Source organism: Triticum urartu, chromosome 5 (genome assembly GCF_003073215.2).
Source record: "Triticum urartu cultivar G1812 chromosome 5, Tu2.1, whole genome shotgun sequence".
Lineage (NCBI taxonomy): Eukaryota > Viridiplantae > Streptophyta > Magnoliopsida > Poales > Poaceae > Triticum > Triticum urartu.
In genome coordinates, this window is record NC_053026.1 from 301,269,637 (window position 1) to 301,288,773 (window position 19,137).

Below are 19,137 nucleotides of genomic sequence, written 5' to 3' on the forward strand. Positions count from 1 at the left end.
ATCATGGCAAATTATTCGCAATGGCATACCGAAAGAGCTCCTACTAGTAAAAAAGTTAATTCGGTTGAAGAAATTTCTTCTTTGAGTGAAAAAGTTGATGCTCTTGTGAAATTGGTTGCTAGTAGAAGTGCTCCTATTGATCTTAATGATATGCCTTTGTCTACTTTGATTGAGCAAAATAGTGATGCCATTGATGTGAATTTTATTTCTCGCAACAATTTCAACAACAATGCTTATAGAGGAAATTTTAATCCTAGGACTTTTCCTAGTAATTCCTCTAACAATTATGGTAATTCGTATGGAAATCAATCTTATAATAGTAATAGGAACACCTCTAATCTTGAGAATAATATTAAAGAATTTATCCATACACAAAAGGTTTTCAACACTTCCATAGAAGAAAAGTTGAACAACATTGATGATTTGTCTAGAAGTGTTGATAGAATTGCTCAAGATGTGGAAAATCTCAAGATGAAAATTGTTGTGCCTAAAGTAGATGAATCAATTAAAGCTATTTATGTTTCTATGGATGAAAGCAAGAAAAGAACTGCTATGCTTAGAGCTAAAAGAGAATTTTTAGAGAAAGCTTTTTCTAGTGATTATTCTTGCAAAAGTGATGAAGATCTTAAAATGATTGGTGTTTCTTCTATTGATTCTTTGTTTAGTAAAGTTAAGAATGATGAAAAAGGGACTGGAGAGGAGTCAACTTAGGTAGAAGGCGTCCCAATATTTCAGAGGGTGAAAATCTTGTTGAGAAGATTGATGAAAGTGGGTTTGGAGAGGTCAAAACTTTAGCTAGTGATGCACCCACTATTTTGGATTACAAAGACTTTAATTATGATAGTTGCTCTTTGATTGATTGTATTTCGTTGTTGCAATCCATGATAAATTCACCCCATGCTTATGAACAAAATAAAGCTTTTGCTAAACATATTGTTGATGCTATGATGAAAGCTCTTGAAGAAAAATTGGAATCAGAAGTTTCAATTCCTAGAAAATTGTATGATGAATAGGAACCTACTATCAAAGTCAAGATTAAAAATTATGAGTGTTTTGCTTTGTGTGACTTGGGTGCTAGTGTTTCCACAATTCCGAAATCTTTATGTGATGTGCTTGGTCTTACCAATCTTGAAGAATGTTCCATGAATGTGCACTTGGCGGACTTTACTATTAAAAAGCCTATGGGAAGGATTAATCATGTTCTTATTCTTGCAAATAGGAATTATGTGCCCATATATTTTGTTGTTCTTGATATTTATTGCAATCCGTCTTGTCCAATTATTCTTGGTAGACCGTTTTTACGCACTATCGGTGTCGTGATTGCTATGAAAGAAGGCAATATTACGTTCAATTTCCTTTGAGGAAAGGTATGGAACACTTTACTAGAACTAGAATTAAGCCACCTTATGAATCAATCATGAGGTCATCTTATGGATCAAGAACCAAAGATGACAAAACTTAGAACCTTGCTTTATATCTAGCTAAGGGCGTAAAACTATAGCGCTTGTTGGGAGGCAACCCAATGAATAAAATTTATTTTTGCTTTTTGCTTTCTGTTCTTGAGTGTTAGCACAATTATTCTACTGTTATGATTGTGTTTTTTATGTTTTAGTTAGTGTTTGTTCCAAGTAAAGCCTTTAGGATCTTCTTGGGCAATAGTTGTTTGATCTTGCTGAAAAAAACAGAAAGTTTGCGCTCACAAAATTAATTTTAGTTTTTTACCAGAGAGCGATAAAATACCCGTTCCACTTGAGGTATATCAATATAGAAATTTCCAAGGCCTTCCTAATTTTTCAGAGTTTTTTGAGTTACAGAAGTATTCGAAATAGTCAGATTGCTACAGACTGTTCTGTTTTGACAGATTCTGTTTTCTTTGTGTTGTGTGCTTATTTTGATGGCTCTATGGTTTTATTTGATGAGTTTTTGTCATAGAAAAGTTGGAATACAGTAGATATAATACAAAACAAAATATGAATTGGTTTGATACAACACTTATAGTAGTGGTTTCTTATTCTTATACTAACGGATCTCACAAAGGCTTTGTTGAGTTTTGTGTGATTGAAATTTTCATGTTTTGGGTTATCTTACGATGGATGAAGGAAGGATGTAAGAGCCTAAGCTTGGGGATGTCCCATCATCCCAAGATATTATCCAAGAATGAGCAACCAACTAAGCTTGGGGATGCCCCCGAGTGGCATCCCTACTTTCTTCCAACAACTATCGGTATTTTACTCGAGACAATATTTTTATTCGTCACATGATATGTGTTTTGCTTGGAGCGTCTTGTATGATATGTGTCTTTGCTTGTTTTATTTTGTGTTTTAAGTTATCAAAACTTTTCTGGACACACCTATTTGAGAGAGCCAAAATTATGTCATGACTTGTTAGAATTGCTCTCTATGCTTCATTTAAATCTTTTGTGAGCTAGAGTTGCTCTAGTGCTTCACTTATATCTTTTTGAGCATGGTGTGCTTTGTTATTTTTGAAGAAATGCTCTCTTGCTTCACTTAGATTTGTTTGAGATTTATTAATTTTTTTAATAAGTTCTCTTTTGCTTCACTTAAATTATTTTGAGAGAAAGAAAATTTGTTATGCTTATGATCTTCACTTATATTTGTTTGAGCTTATGAAAAGCAACACATGGAAATTAGTGTGAAAGTGATAGATATCCAAGAAGGCTAAATTAAAGAAAAATTCATGAAGATCATTGGACAAAATAAACTTGATTCTTAGTAATAGTTTTGAGATATGATGATGTGATATGCGAGTCATCTTGATGAGTAGTTGTGCTTTAGTAGGAGTATTGGTGTTAAGGTTTGTGATTCCCTATGCAAGTACAAAAGTCAATAGTCATGCAATGAAAATTATATCCTACTTGTGGTGCATTATTCGGTGTTAATTATGCTTAATGCTTGCTTATGAGATTATTCGTTTCTTGGTTGGTCACTTCCCAATCTTTTGCTAGCCTTGATTTCGCACTTAGTATGACCTCTACTTGTGCATCCAAACTCCTTTAAACCAGTTTTGCCACATGAGTCCAGTCTATCTACCTGTATGCGGTATTCTTCTGCCATTCTAAGCAAATTTGCATGTGTCATCTCTAATTTTCAAAATAAACTTCTCTTTTGGGTGCTTGTTTCGCTCATGGAGCGGTGAGGGGTGGCTAATATTTTCCATGCTAGATGTGTTATTCCCAAGATGAGTGCTTATTCACTTGTCATTGCACGAGGGTAAGGCAAATGTATTAGGGATGCCCAGTCTCGAAATGCAAAAACAAAAATGAATTTACTTTATGTTGTCAAATAATAAATTCCTTGGAAAGTGTTGGTATGGAGGGCACCCGTGGATATGGCTAGCCATGGAAAGTGAAAGTTATGGTGGAAAAAGGAATAAACTTTATTTTCTGTTTCGGAACCACATATGGCATATCTAGCATGGAAAGTGTTCGGAACTCTAAGTCGTTTTCATTGGTGGGATTGATACACCTCCCAAAATGCTTTTATCTCAATTTTTTGCTTTGAGCTCTAGCACCTCTACAAATCCCTACCTCCCTCTGCGAAGGGCCTATCTTTTACTTTATGCAATTTTTTATTTTGAAATTTGATTCTCCATCTTCTCTTATAAAAGGAACCAACTAGAAGGCAATATGATCGTGCTCAAGTATTGGGTGTAGTTAATATTCGAGTGTGTTTCATGAATGGATCAATGTTTGAGCATGATGGGCTAGGGATAACTTATTTTAGCGTTGATATTTTGAAAGACATGGTTGCTTGTTGATATGCTTGAGTATCTAAATTATTATGTCAAAACTAGACTATTGCTTTGAATCACATAAAATTCCAAATGTCCATGCTATAAAGAAAAGAATATGATATGACTTGTTGAACAACACTCCACATCAAAATTTCTGTTTTTATCACTTACCTACTCAAGGACAAGTAGGAGATAAGCTTGGGGATGCTGATACGTCTCCAACATATCTATAATTTTTTATTGTTCCATGATGTTTTATTATCAATCTTGGATGTTTTATAATCATTTTATATCATTTTTTGGTACTAACCTATTGACATAGTGCCCAGTGCCAGTTCCTGATTTTTCCATGTTTTTTACATCACAGGAAATCAATATGAAATGGAGTCCAAATGGGACGAAACTTTATGATGATTTTTTATGGGCCAAAAGGATGCAGATGGGCCCTAGTTGCACCTGGGGGGTGCCCCGAGGGGGGCACAAACCACCATGGTGTGCTAGGAGGCCCTGGCGCCCCGGTGGGTTGTGCCCACCTCGGGTGCCCCCTAGACCGCCTCTTTGCTCTATAAATACCCAAATATTCCCAAATCCCTAGGGGAGTCAACAAAATATTCATCCAGCCGCCGTAGGGTCCAAAAACACCAGATCCAATCTAGACACAATCACGGAGGGGTTCACCAGTTCCATTGGTGCCTCTCCGATGATGCATAAGTAGTTCTTTGTAGACCTTCGGGTCCGTAGTTAGTAGCTAGATGGCTTCATCTCTCTCTCTCTCTTGATTCTCAATACAATGGTCTCTTGGAGATCCATATGATGTAACTTTTTTGCGGTGTGTCTGTTGTCGATGAACTTCGAGTTTATGATCAGATCTGTGTTTTTATATCCATGAAAGTATTTGACTTTCTTTGATCTCTTTTGTGCATGATCTCTTATAGCCTCGTATTTCTTCTCCGATATTTGGGTTTTGTCTGGCCAACTCGATCTATTTATCTTGCAATGGGAAGAGGTGCCCGGTAGTGGGTTTGATCTTACGGTGCTTGATCCCAGTGACAGAAAGGGAACCAACATGTATGTTTCGTTGCTACTAAGGATAAAAAGACGAGATCTATATCTATCGCCATATAGATAAACGGATCTTGTCTACATCATGTCATCATTCTTATTGCATTACTCCATTTTTCCATGAACTTAATACACTAGATGCATGCTGGATAGCGGTCGATGTGTGGAGTAGTAGTAGATGCAGGCAGGAGTCGGTCTACTAATCTTGGGCGTGATGCCTATGTAATGATCATTGCCTGGATATCGTCATAATTATTTGAAGTTCTATCAATTGCCCAACAGTAATTTGTTCACCCACCGTTTGCTATTTTTCTTGAGAGAAGCCACTAGTGAAACCTACGACCCCCGGGTCTTATTTCTCATATATTTGCCTTTGCGATCCACTTTTTCCTTGCTTTTATTTTCAGATCTATTAAACCCAAAAATACAAAAATACTTTGCTGCACTTTATTTGATTTGCGATCTATTTATCCAATCTATTACAACCTTTCTCCCGTCAACTTGCCAATTTCTGGTGCCATTACCCGAAAGGGATTGACAACCCCTTTAACACATCAGGTTGCGAGGTGTTGTTATTTGTGTGCAGGGGTTGTTTACATTGTGTTGCTTGGTTCTCCTACTGGTTCGGTACTTTGGTTTCATAACTGAGGGAAATACTCTACCATCGTTGTGCTACATCATCCCTCCCTCAACGAGGAAATACCGACGTAGTTCTAGCTGTCATCACTACCACATATGGATGTATATAGACATATTATAAAAGAGTGTTGTACTACATCATTGTGCAATTGTTGTTTAGCTTCTAATATTAACTTAGTGATTTTAGGTACATATGTCATTGGTAAAGATCCGCACTTTGACCCTTTCTGCGTATGGGGCAATGAGATATAGATGAACCATCATCAAGTGGGGAAGTTGATAAAGATTGTTAGTAAAATGGGTCCAAAGATGGCAATTAAACTATTTGTTTACACTTTATCCAAGACAACATCGAACTGCAGGATGGTAAGTAAGAACTCTGCAGCCTTCTTTCTACTACCCATAATGAGTTGTGTTAGATTACAATGTCTGAATCTTTTTCCTTTGCAGTGGTTGCCAAAGCAGTTTACTCAAGATTACCTCTCAAACTACATGATTGGTGGGCATGCAAAGGTTAAAGTATTTCTACCAGAACACGATGATTATCTCGATGTTTTCATGAAGACCGTGAAGGATGGGCGGTCGGCCATCACAAGGGGTTGTACTAGAGTCGTGTGTGCCTTCTGCATGGAGGAGGGCACAATATGGGCATTCCGCTTCACCTTGTTCAGCAACCATAATATATTTCGCCTCTTTCTTTACCTTCTTTAATAGTACAAGTATACAACTGTGGTTCATCATTCTTTGTTTGGTTCTTATGTAATTCTTGAACATATGTACCTATGAATCGAATAATGCATTGGTTGTTTGAACCTGATGGATATGAATAAAGCTGTAGCATACATTCAAATTCAAATTCAAATCCAGTACAATTTGAAATAGCAGCAATTAAATTACGGTGAAATTATGCTCCCCAGGTTGTTACGACACACACAGTTGGTAAAAACACAAACGTTTGCGATATACACCATAATCCGAGACGGCTCACAGAGAGCGAACATGTGTAAGCATGCACACAGTTGCCGTTTCCAAAGCATGTGCGATGTCAGACAATATCACAAACGGTGCGGGCAAACTAAACATTTGTGTTAGTTGCCTTATCGTACACGATTCTCAACCATGAACTGTTTCTGATGAAGTATGCATCGTAAATGTTGCACCACAGACTAGTGTGTGCGATAGTTGTTGTGTACGACGATGTTACGATGGTTTGACATTTCGTAATCATGTCCAACACTCGTACGACGATTAGCTAATCTTCTTAATAGTGAACCATTTGTGATGGGCCGCGCATCATACATGTTCTATAATAGTGAGCCATTTGTGATGGGCCGTGCATCGTAAACGTAGCACCACAGAATACCAACTGTGATGGTAATGCAAGCAGAAACGAGTAGGAGTACTGTAGGGTCCCTATCCCCGACGGTTTCTGGTCGTGTGGGAAGGACCCCCCTGTCGCCCACACTCACTTGGCGACGGTTCCAAATGCCGTCGCGGAAAGGGGTTAAAAACCGTTTGTTTAGGACCGACGCGCACCAGTGGATGGCTCGCGTGATCATTGGAAACGACATCAATACCAAGGACATCTTCATCCCCGAGCAAATTTTTGCGTTCGGCAGCATCGTGATAACCCACAAGTATAGGGGAATGCAATAGTTTTCGAGGGTAGGGTATTCAACCCAAATTTATTGATTTGACACAAAGGGAGCCCAAGAATATTTCAAGTATTAGAAGCTTAGTTATCAATTAAACCACACCTGAAAGACTTAATATTTGCAGCAAAGTATTTAGTAGCAAAGTAATATGGAAGTAACAGTAACAATGGCAAAAGAGACAATAACAGTTTTGTAGCGGTTGTAACAACAGCAATGGAAAAGCGACTTAGCAAAGATCAATATGTGAAAAGCTTGTAGGCAATGGATCGGCAATGATAATTGTGTTGGATAATATTCATCATGTAGCAGTCATAACCTAGGGTGACACAGAACTAGCTCCAATTCATCAATATAATGTAGGCATGTATTCCGAATATAGTCGTACGTGCTTACGAAAAATAACTTTCATGACATCTTTTGTCCTATACTCCCGTGGCAGCGGGGTCCTAATGGAGATATTACAGCCTACTTTTAATAGAGAAGTGGACCAAAGCATGAGCACCTAGTGAATACATGAACTCCTCAAACTACGGTAATCACCGGAAAGAATCCCAATTATTTCCACCTTGGGGTATGCGGATCATAACTCATAATGGGTGTCTACAACTTGCAAGATAGGATCAAGAACACAAATATATTCATGAAAACATAATAGGTTCAGATCTGAAATCATGGCACTCGGGCCTGAAGGAAATATGCCCTAGAGGCAATTATAAAGTTATTATTTATATTTCCTTATATCATGATAAATGTTTATTATTCATGCTAGAATTGTATTAACCGGAAACTTGATACATGTGTGAATACATATACAAAACATAGTGTCCCTAGTATGCCTCTACTTGACTAGCTCGTTAATCAAAGATGGTTAAGTTTCCTGACCATAGACATGTGTTGTCATTTGATGAATGGGATCACATCATTAGGAGAATGATGTGATGGAAAAGACCCATTTGTTAGCTTAGCATAATGATTGTTAAGTTTTATTGCTATTGCTTTCTTCATGACTTATACATATTCCTCTGACTATGAGATTATGCAACTCCCGAATACCGGAGGAACACCTTGTGTGCTATCAAATGTCACAACGTAACTAGGTGATTATAAAGATGCTCTACAGGTGTCTCCGAAGGTGTTTGTTAGGTTGGCATAGATCAAGATTGGGATTTGTCACTCCGAGTATCGGAGAGGTATCTCTAGGCCCTCTCGGTAATGCACATCACAATAAGCCTTGCAAGCAATGTGACTAATGATTTAGTTGCGGGATGATGCATTATGGAACGAGTAAATATACTTGCCGGTAACGAGATTAAACTAGGTTTGAGGATACCGACGACCGAATCTCGGGCAAGTAACATACCGATGACAAAGGGAATTACGTATGTTGCCATTGCGGTTTGACCGATAAAGATCTTCGTAGAATATGTAGGAACCAATATGAGCATCCAGGTTCCGCTATTGGATATTGACCGGAGATGTGTCTCGGTCATGTCTACATAGTTCTCGAACCCATAGGGTCCGCACGCTTAACGTTCGATGACGATTTGTATTATGAGTTATGTGTTTTTGTGACCGAAGTTTGTTCGGAGTCCCGGATGAGATCACGGACATGACGAGGAGTCTCGAAATGGCCGAGAGGTAAAGATTGATATATTGGACGATGATATTCGGACACCGGAATGGTTTCGGATCGTTTCGGGTATTTTTCGGAGTACCGGGAGGTTACTGGAACCCCCCGAGGAAAGTTATGGGCCTACATGGGCCATAGGGGAGAGGGGAGGCAGACCACAAGGGGTGGCCGTGCCCCCTCCCATGGGGAGTCCGAATTGGACTAGGGGAGGGGGCATGCCCCCCTTTCCTTCTCCTCTTCCCTCTCATTCCCCCTTTTCCCTTCCGGAAGAAGGAAGGGGGAGGCCGAATTGGACATGGAGTCCAAGTCGGTTTCCTCCCCTATGGCGCGCCCCATGGCCGGCCTCCTCCCTATCCTCCTTTATAGACGGGGGCAGGGGCACCCCAAAGCACATACATTGTTCTCTTAGCCATCTGCGGTGCCCTTGCACAGTTTACTCCTTCGGTCATAGCGTCGTGTGCTTAGGCGAAGCCCTGCGCGGATCACATCGCCATCATCGTCACCATGCCGTCGTGCTGATGAAACTCTCCCTCGACCCTTAGCTAGAGCAAGAGTTCGAGGGACGTCATTGATCTGTACGTTTGCTGAACTCGGAGGTGTTGTACGTTTGGTACTTGATCGGCTGGATCACGAAGACGTTCGAGTACATCAACCACATTAACCTAACGCTTCCGCTTTCGGTCTACGAGGGTATGTGGACACACTCTCCCCCTCTCGGTGCTATGCATCTCCTAGATATATCTTGCATGATCGTAGGAATATTTTTGAAATTGCATGCTACGTTCCCCAACAGGGCCCTAGTGACAAGCATTAAGCATAGCAAAGTCGTAGCAACATCAATCTCAGAACATAGTGAATACTAGGAATCAAACCATAACAAAACTAACTCGATTACATGATAAATATCATCCAACCCATCACCGTCCAGCAAGCCTACGATGCAATTACTCATGCACGGCGGTGAGCATCATGAAATTGGTGATGGAGGAAGGTTGAAGATGATGATGGCGACGAATCCCACTCTCCGGAGCCCCGAATAGACTCCAGATCAGCCCCCCGATGAAGAACAGGAGGCGGCAGCGGCTCCGTAGCGTAAAACGCGATGAATCCTTCTCTCTGATTTTTTTCTGCTCGAATAGGGTTATATAGAGTTGGAGTTGAGGTTGGAGGACGTCCAAGGGGCCCACAAGCCCTCTAGGCATGCCCCAGGGGGTGCCCCTAGGCTTGTGGCCTCTGGGTGGATCCCCTCTGGATAATTCTTGCGCCAATATTTTTTATATCTTCCAAAAATATTCTTCGTAAATTTTCAGGTCAATCCGAGAACTTTTATTTCTGCAGAAAATTAACACTATAGGAATTCTTCTGAAAACAGTGTCAGTTCGGGTTAGTTCCATTCAAATCATGCAAGTTAGAGTCCAAAACAAGGGCAAAAGAGTTTGGAAAAGTAGATACGATGGAGACATATCACATTGTTCTGCACACAGACTCGACCGGCCGCCTCGACCCTGTCGACTGTTCGCCCCTGAGCACCAAATCAGGTTTGGCAACTTAGAGTACGTCATGGATGCTCGGGGCGGTGTGATCTTCACTGGCTTCTCGACCCTACCTGGGACGCCCTCGTACTCCGAAGCATTAACTTTGGGGTCTCCCCCCGATTCGATTTCTAGATTGTCCCTTATCTTGCGGCTGGTTTCGAGCTCGGATACAATCACTATGTCCGAAGATCGGGAGTCAACCGCATCCGGACTTTCCTTCCTTATCGTGGATCTGGCTTCGAGCCCTAATGAGAGTTCGGCGTCTGAAGATCGGCAGTCAACCCCAGCCGGACTCGCCCCGCTTATGATGGAATTGGCTTCGAGCCTTGATGCAAGTGCGACGTCCGAAGACAAGGAGTCTTCCCTGGTCGGACTCACCCCTCGTCCCCCCATCATACCGAAGGTTGACTCCGAGGAGATTTTGTGCGCTAACCTGGCCGGTCTCGCCCTGATAAACGAGGCGATGGACCGGATCCAGATGATGAATATCTTGGAGGGCCCATCCTTGGCTCACACTCAGTGGGGCCTTGAAGTGAGCCACAGGGAATTTTATGCCCACCCACCACCCACTTAGTAGCCATTACTGAAGACTTAACCGACATGCTGGACTATGCCTCTGAAGAGGCCAGCGACATGGATGACGACTGTGAAGCCATGGCCCACACTGACACCGCCCCTCCCGTCACCGGCCAATGGACGACCACCTCCACCTATGATGTTTACATGGTAGACACCCCCAAGGACAATGGCGATGGTGCCAACAATGGGGATGACACCCCCGGAAGAGAGCCCGGGGAGGAACCCCCCAAACGCCGAAAACAACCCCAATGATCCAAGGGGCATCGAGGCAGGGAAAGCAACACAAGCACCGGAGAGGATGACTCTCCGGACAATGTGGAAGACCTCGGTGACCCCGCCCCCGAGCACCAGCCTGATGGCTCAGAGGGGCATGGGGGCTAGTATAACCCCGAGGACCCTGATGACTCCGAGGATAGCAACTATATGCCTCTCTGCGAAGAGGAGGTCAGCCTCGGAGCTGAAAATTTTATCGTTTCGGAAGACCCATGGGACCAAGAGCGGTTCAATCAGCAACTCATAGCCACCGCGTGAAGCTTGAAGAAGAAGCAGCAACAGATGAAAGACGGACAAAATACCCTCAACGATAGATGGACAAAGTCTTGGCGGCCAAAGAAGGGTACGACTACTAGCCTACCAGCAGCAAACTAAAAGCTACCCAAAGCGGAAGCTGCTACCACAATTCGACGACGAGGTCCCGGCGCCCGCACCACCAAGATATACACAGGCAGACTAGCCCAACCGCCCCGCTAATGAAGGGACATGCCGGCTGAAGAAGCCGAATACCCACCTGCTCCCCTCACCGTAAAGGCGAGGAGGCGGCACAGCCAGAATACCAATACGATCTCTGTCATGACCTTGCCATTAGGGCAGGACAGTCATGATCCATCTAAGGATCTCTGGATTACGCCTGGCTGGATGGGACGGATATCAATCATGGCATGACCGAAACGATAGAATTCGAGAGCAGCACCGGGCCGATATGGCCACCGATCTATGGCGTGACATAGCCCGGGTTAGGGTGCCACTCACCCGATGTGCTTCACCAACGAGGTAATGCGGCACCAGTTCCCCGAAGGGTTTAAACCCGTAAACATCGAACAATACAATGGGACTACAGACCTGGCCATGTCGATCGAAGACTTTCTTCTCCACATTCATATGGCTTGAGGGGACGACCTCCACGCCATAAAATATTTGCCACTAAAGCTCAAAGGACCAGCCAGACACTGGCTGAACAACCTGCCCGAAAACTCTATTGGGAGTTGGGACAAGCTCAAGGATGTTTTACGAGCTAACTTTAAGGCACTTATGTCCGGCCTTCGGATGCCGATGACCTGAGCCACGTGGTCCAACAGCCCGGAGAATCGGCCTGGCAACTTTGGAATCGGTTTAAGACCAAAAAGAACCAGATCGTCGACTGTCCGGATGCAGAAGCAATAGCTGCATTCAGGCACAATATCCGGGACGAATGGCTAGTGCGCTAGCTCGGTCAAGATAAACCGAAGATGATGGCAGCACTCACCTCTCTAATGATCCGCTTTTGCATGGGTGAAGACAGTTGGTTGGCTCGTAGAAGCACCAACACAGAAGACCCTGGCACCTCGGAAGTCCGAGAAGGAAATGGGAAACCACGGTGCAACAGAAATAAGCGTCGCCACAACAACGGCGAAGTCGAAGACACGATAGTGAATGTTGAATTCCGCAACTCCAAAACAGGACTATGGAGGAAACCCTCTAAGGGGAACTAGGAGGGACCCACTAAGTTGGACACAATCCTGGACAGACCCTGCCAGATCCACGACATGTTTGACAAGCCCGCCAACCACACCAACTGTAACTGTTGGGTAATCAAACAGGCTGGCAAGCTCACAACCGAAGAAGCAGGCAAAAGCCTCCGCAGCGAGGACAATGAAGAACCTTGCAGGCTGAATAATGAGGGCCGGAAAAAATTCCCTCCCGAGGTAAAAATGGTGAATATGATCTTCACCACCCACATACCCAAGAAGGAGTGGAAACATGCACTTTGGGGAGTCCACGCCGTAGAGCCCAAAGCCCCAAAATTCTGTTGGAAATATGCCATAGAGGCAATAATAAAGTGGTTATTATTATATTTCCTTGTTCATGATAATTTTCTATTATTCATGCTATAATTGTATTAACCGGAAACCGTAATACATGTGTGAATACATAGATCGTAGTATGTCCCTAGTAAGCCTCTAGTTGACTAGCTCATTGATCAACATATGGTCATGGTTTCCTGACCATGGACATTGGATGCCGTTGATAACGGGATCACATCATTAGGAGAATGATGTGATGGACAAGACCCAATCCTAAGCATAGCACAAGATCGTATAGTTCATTTGCTAAAGGCCTATCTAATGTTGATGGCAGCTGGAACTACGTCGGTATTTCCACGGAGAGGGAGGGATGATGTAGCACAGCGACACTAGAGTATTTCTCTTAGTTATGAAACCAAGGCATCGAACCAGTAGGAGAACCAAGCAACACAACATAAGCAACACTTGCACACAAATAACAACGCCTCACAACCCGTCGTGTTAAAGGGGTTGTCAATCCCTTTTGGGTAACGGCGCCAGAAACGGCGAGTGACGGGAGATAAAGTTGTAAATATTGATGGATCGAACGCCAAATAAAATAAATTGCATCAAGGTATTTTCTGGATTTTTGGTTTAATAGATCTGAACATAAAAGCAAGGAAAAAGTAGATCGGAAAGGCAAATATATGAGAAATAAGACCCGGGGGCCGTAGGTTTCACCAGTGGCTTCTCTCAAGAAAAAAAGCAAACGGTGGGTAAACAAATTACTGTTGGGCAGTTGATAGAACTTCAAATAATTATGACGATATCCAGGCAATGATCATTACATATGCATCATGTCCAAGATTAGTAGACCGACTCCTGCCTGCATCTACTACTATAACTCCACACATCGACCGCTATCCAGCATGCATCTAGTGTATTAAGTTCATGGAAAAACGGAGTAATGCATTAAGAATGATGATAAGATGTAGACAAGATCCATTTATCTATATGGCGGTAGATATAGATCTCTTCTTTTTATCCTTAGTAGCAACGATACATACGTGTCGGTTCCCTTTCTGTCGCTGGGATCAAGCACCTTAAGATCGAACCCACTACCGGGCACCTCTTCCCATTGCAAGATAAATAGATCGAGTTGGCCAGACAAAACCCAAATATCGGAGAAGAAATACGAGGCTATAGGAGATCATGCATAAAAGAGATCAAAGAAACTCAAATACTTTCATGGATATAAAAATATAGATCTGGTCATAAACTCGAAGTTCATCGATCCCAACAAACACACCGTAAAAGAGTTACATCATATGGATCTCCAAGAGACCGTTGTATTGAGAATCAAGAGAGAGAGAGATGAAGCCATCTAGCTACTAACTACGGACCCAAAGGTCTACAAAGAACAACTCACGCATCATCGGAGAGGCACCAATGGAAGTGGTGAACCCTCCGTGATGGTGTTTAGATTGGATCTGGTGTTTCTGGACTCTGCGGCGGCTGGATGAATATTTCGTCGACTCCCCTAGGTTTGGGGAATATTTGGGTATTTATAGAGCAAAGAGGCGGTCCGGGGGGCACCTGATGTGGGCACAACCCACCAGGGCGCGCCTGGGCTTCTTGGTGGGTTATGCCCCCCTCGGTGCACTCCCCGGGTGCAACCAGGGCCCATCTGCTTCCTTTCGGCCCATAAAAAATCATCGTAAAGTTTTGTGCCATTTGGACTCCGTTTGATATTGATTTCCTGCGATGTAAAAAACATGAAAAAACAGGAACTGGCACTGGGCACTATGTCAATAGGTTAGTACCAAAAAATGATATAAAATGATTATAAAACATCCAAGATTGATAATAAAATAGCATGGAACAATCAAAAATTATAGATCGTTGGAGACATATCAGCATCCCCAAGCTTAACTCCTACTCGTCCTCGACTAGGTAAGTGATAAAAACAGAATTTTTGATGTGGAGTGATGTTCATCAAGTCATATCATATTCTTTTTCTTTATAACATGGACATTTGGAATTTTATGTGATTCAAAGCAATAGTCTAGTTTTGACATAATAATTTAGATACTCAATCATATCAACAAGCAACCATGTCTTTCAAAATATCAATGCTAAAATAAGTTATACCTAGCCCATCATGCGCAAACATTGATCCATTCATGAAACACACTCGAATATTAACTACACCCAATACTTGAGCACGATCATATTGCCTCCTAGTTGGTACTTTTTACGAGAGAAGATGGAGACTCAAATTTCAAAATAAAAATTTAATAATGTAAAAGAAAGTCCCTTCACAGAGGGAAGTAGGGATTTGTAGAGGTGCCAGAGCTCAAAGCGAAAATTTTGAGATAAAAACATTTTGGGAGGTGTGTTCATCCCACCAACGAAAATGACTGAGAGTTCCGAACACTTTCCATGCTAGATATGCCATAGGCGGTTCCCAAACAGAAAATAAAGTTTATTCCTTTTTCCACCACAACTTTCACTTTCCATGGCTAACCGTATCCACGGGTGCCCTCCATACCAACACTTTCCAAGAAATTTATTATTTGACAACAAAAAGTAAATTCATTTTTGTTTTTACATTTCGGGACTGGGCATCCCTAATACCTTTGCCTTACTCTCGTGCAATGACAAGTGAATAAACACTCATCTTGAGAATAACACATCTAGCATGGAAAATATTAGCCACCCCTCACCGCTCCGCGAGCGAAACAAACACACAAAAGAGAAGTTTATTTTGAAAATTAGAGATGGCACATGCAAATTTGCTTAGAACGGCAAAATAATGCTCATATAGGCAGATATAGTGGACTCATGTGGCAAAACTGGTTTAAAGGATTTTGGATGCACAAGTAGAAGTCATACTTAGTGCAAAATGAAGGCTAGCAAAAGATTGGGAAGTGATCAACCAAGAAACGAATAATCTCATAAGCAAGCATTAAGCATAATTAACATTGAATAATGCACCACAAGTAGGATATAATTTGCATTGCATGACTATTGACTTTCGTGCATGCATCGGGAATCACAAACCTTAACACCAATATTCCTACTAAAGCATAATTACTCATCAACATAGCTCACATATCACATCATCATATCTCAAAACTATTACTGAGAATCAAGTTTATTTTGTCCAATGATCTCCATGACATTTTCTTTACTTTGTCCTTCTTGGATATCTATCACTTTGGGACTAATTTTCATGAGTTGCTTTTCATAAGCTCAACCGAATATAAGTGAAGATCATGAGCATAACAAATTTTTCTTTCTCTCAAAATAATTTGAGTGAAGCAAGAGAGAATTTCTTCAAAATTTTACTAACTCTCAAATAAATATAAGTGAAGCAAGAGAGCATTTCTTCAAAAATAACAAAGCACACCATGCTCAAAAAGATATAAGTGAAGCACTAGAGCAAGTCCATTGCTCATAAAAGATTTAAGTGAAGCATGGAGAGCAATTCTAACAAGTCATGACATAATTTTGGCTCTCTCAAATAGGTGTGTATAGCAAGGATTGATAACTTAAAACACAAAATAAAACAAGCAAAGACACATATCATACAAGACGCTCCAAGCAAAACACATATCATGTGACGAATAAAAATATAGTCTCGAGTAAAATACCGATAGTTGTTGGAAGAAAGCGGGGATGCCACTCAGGGGCATCCCCAAGCTTAGTTGGTTGCTCATTCTTGAATAATAGCTTGGGATGTCGGGGCATCCCCAAGCTTAGGCTCTTACATCCTTCCTTCATCCATCGTAAGATAACCCAAAACTTGAAAACATCAATCACACAAAACTCAACAAAACCTTCGTAAGATCCGTTAGTATAAGAATAATAAACCACTACTATAAGTGTTGTATCAAACCAATTCATATTTTGTTTTTGTATTATATCTACTGTATTCCAACTTTTCTATGGCAAAAACTCATCAAAGAAAACCATAGAGCCATCAAAATAAGCACACAACACAAAGAAAACAGAATCTGTCAAAACAGAACAGTATGTAGCAATCTGACTATTTCGAATACTTCTGTAACTCAAAAAACTCTGAAAAATTAGGACGAACTGAGAAATTTGTATATTGATCTACTGCAATTGGAATGGGTATTTTATTGATCTCTGGTAAAAGATGAAAATTAATTTCGTGAGCGCAAACTTTTCTGTTTTTTCAGCAGGATCAAACAACTATTGCCCCAGAAGATCCTAGAGGCTTTACTTGGCACACACACTAATTAAAACATAAAAAACACAATCATAACAGTAGCATAATTGTGTAAACACACAAGAACAGAAAGCAAAAAGAAAAAATAAATTTTATTCATTGGGTTGCCTCCCAACAAGCGCTATAGTTTTACGCCCTTAGCTAGGCATAAAGCAAGGATCTAAGTTTTGTCATCTTTGTCCAACTCTTCAATCAAACACTTAGAATCCCTCAAATATTTAGCATAAAGATTCTCAATAACAACACTTCTAGGAATAAATTCAAAGATTTCATTCTTGCAAAAAGGATCTCTTATCACTTCAACAAAATCAGGGTGGATGCTAATCATATTAAGATCTCCTTTATTACTATCACTAGAAGTTGCACCCTTGTTTCTGGATCTCCTACTCTTTATGGGAGTTTCCTCAATAATTTTAGTGGTAGTAAAAGCCGTGCTTAAGTTACTAAAGATTTCTTCCAATTTATCAATCCGAGACGGGCTTTCTTCTATTCTTTCATGGATCAAGGTACCCCTCTCTTTTAATAACTTAAAAATATCGCCCGCTTTTGACCCAAGATTAGTAGCAAACTTATGCATATTTTTATGTATAATTTCCATATGATTTTTGGTGAGCATTTTCTTTTCAATAGCATCTAGTCTTTCTTGTTTCATTAACCATAAGAGGTGGTGAGCCCACTAAATTTCCCATAGCATTAAGAGCATCAAGAGGAGGACTCATTAAGAAATTTCCACCAGTAATCGTATCAAGGATGAATCTATACCAAGTGGTGACGCCAACATAAAAACAACGCAAAAGCACAATGGTAGATTGCTTACGGATAGATCTATTATGAGCATTGAAAATTCTATACCAAGCATCTTTTAAACTTTCTCCTCCCCTTTGTTTAAAGTTGAGAACCTCGTTCTCGGGAGTGCAAGCAATAGAGGAGGAATTATCCATAACGGCAAACAAGATCTCACACGTAAAAACAGATCCGGCAAAAAACGGCAAACGGAAAAAGAGAGGCAAAGAAAACGGAAATTTTTTGTGAAGTGGGGGAGAGGAAAACGAGAGGCAAATGGCGAATAATGTCAATTGCGAGGAGATGAGATTTGTGATTAGGAACCTAGTTATGATGAAGATCCTCCCCGGCAATGGTGCCAGAAATTCTCCTTGATGGCAGCTAGAACTACGTCGGTATTTCCCCGGAGAGGGAGGGATGATGTAGCACAATGATAGTAGAGTATTTCCCTCAGTTATGAAACCAAGGTATCGAACTAGTAGGAGAACCAAGAAACACAACGTAAGCAGCACATGCACACAAATAACAACGCCTCACCGAAACATGGTTAGAGCTCTAATATGTCTTGAACTTATACTGAATTCAATTAATCTAAATCTCGTAACATTTTCTGATCTATTTGATAGTCACCAATTAAAAGGAGATATTTTCGCAATTTTATTTTAGAAGGAAGAGGAAGACCTAGGGGGCTTACGTCCTCATTTCACTCTTTTTGCTCCTGCGAGACATGACTCAACTACTTTTTACAATTGACAGGGTAGCCCGGAGGTCAGATGAAGGGTCTTCCCCATAAAGATAGATTAGTACTTGGAAGGTTCAGATGAAGGAAGGGCTGAAACAAGGCAAAAACTGTTCAATGGGGTAAATAAATATGAGCAATCCGTGAGAGTAGCAAACCCCTATCTCTCGCCAGGTTGTCTCTTGCCTGCTCATGGATTCAGCAGGCAGTTTAAAAGGTTGACCTATTTGGGAATCTCCGGATCTATGCTTATTTTCAACTCCCCGAATGGATTCATGATTAAACCCCTCCTACTTCTTGTATTTTTTTTACAATTTTGGTTTAAGTGAGGGATCAATTATGTAGTCAACTTTATTTGATGGTATTTACACTGTCACTATAATATCAGATTGGGGGGGGGGAGATCGGAATTAGCAATTGATAAAAAAGAAAGGATATGGGCTCGCGTGAGTAGAAAACAGGGTT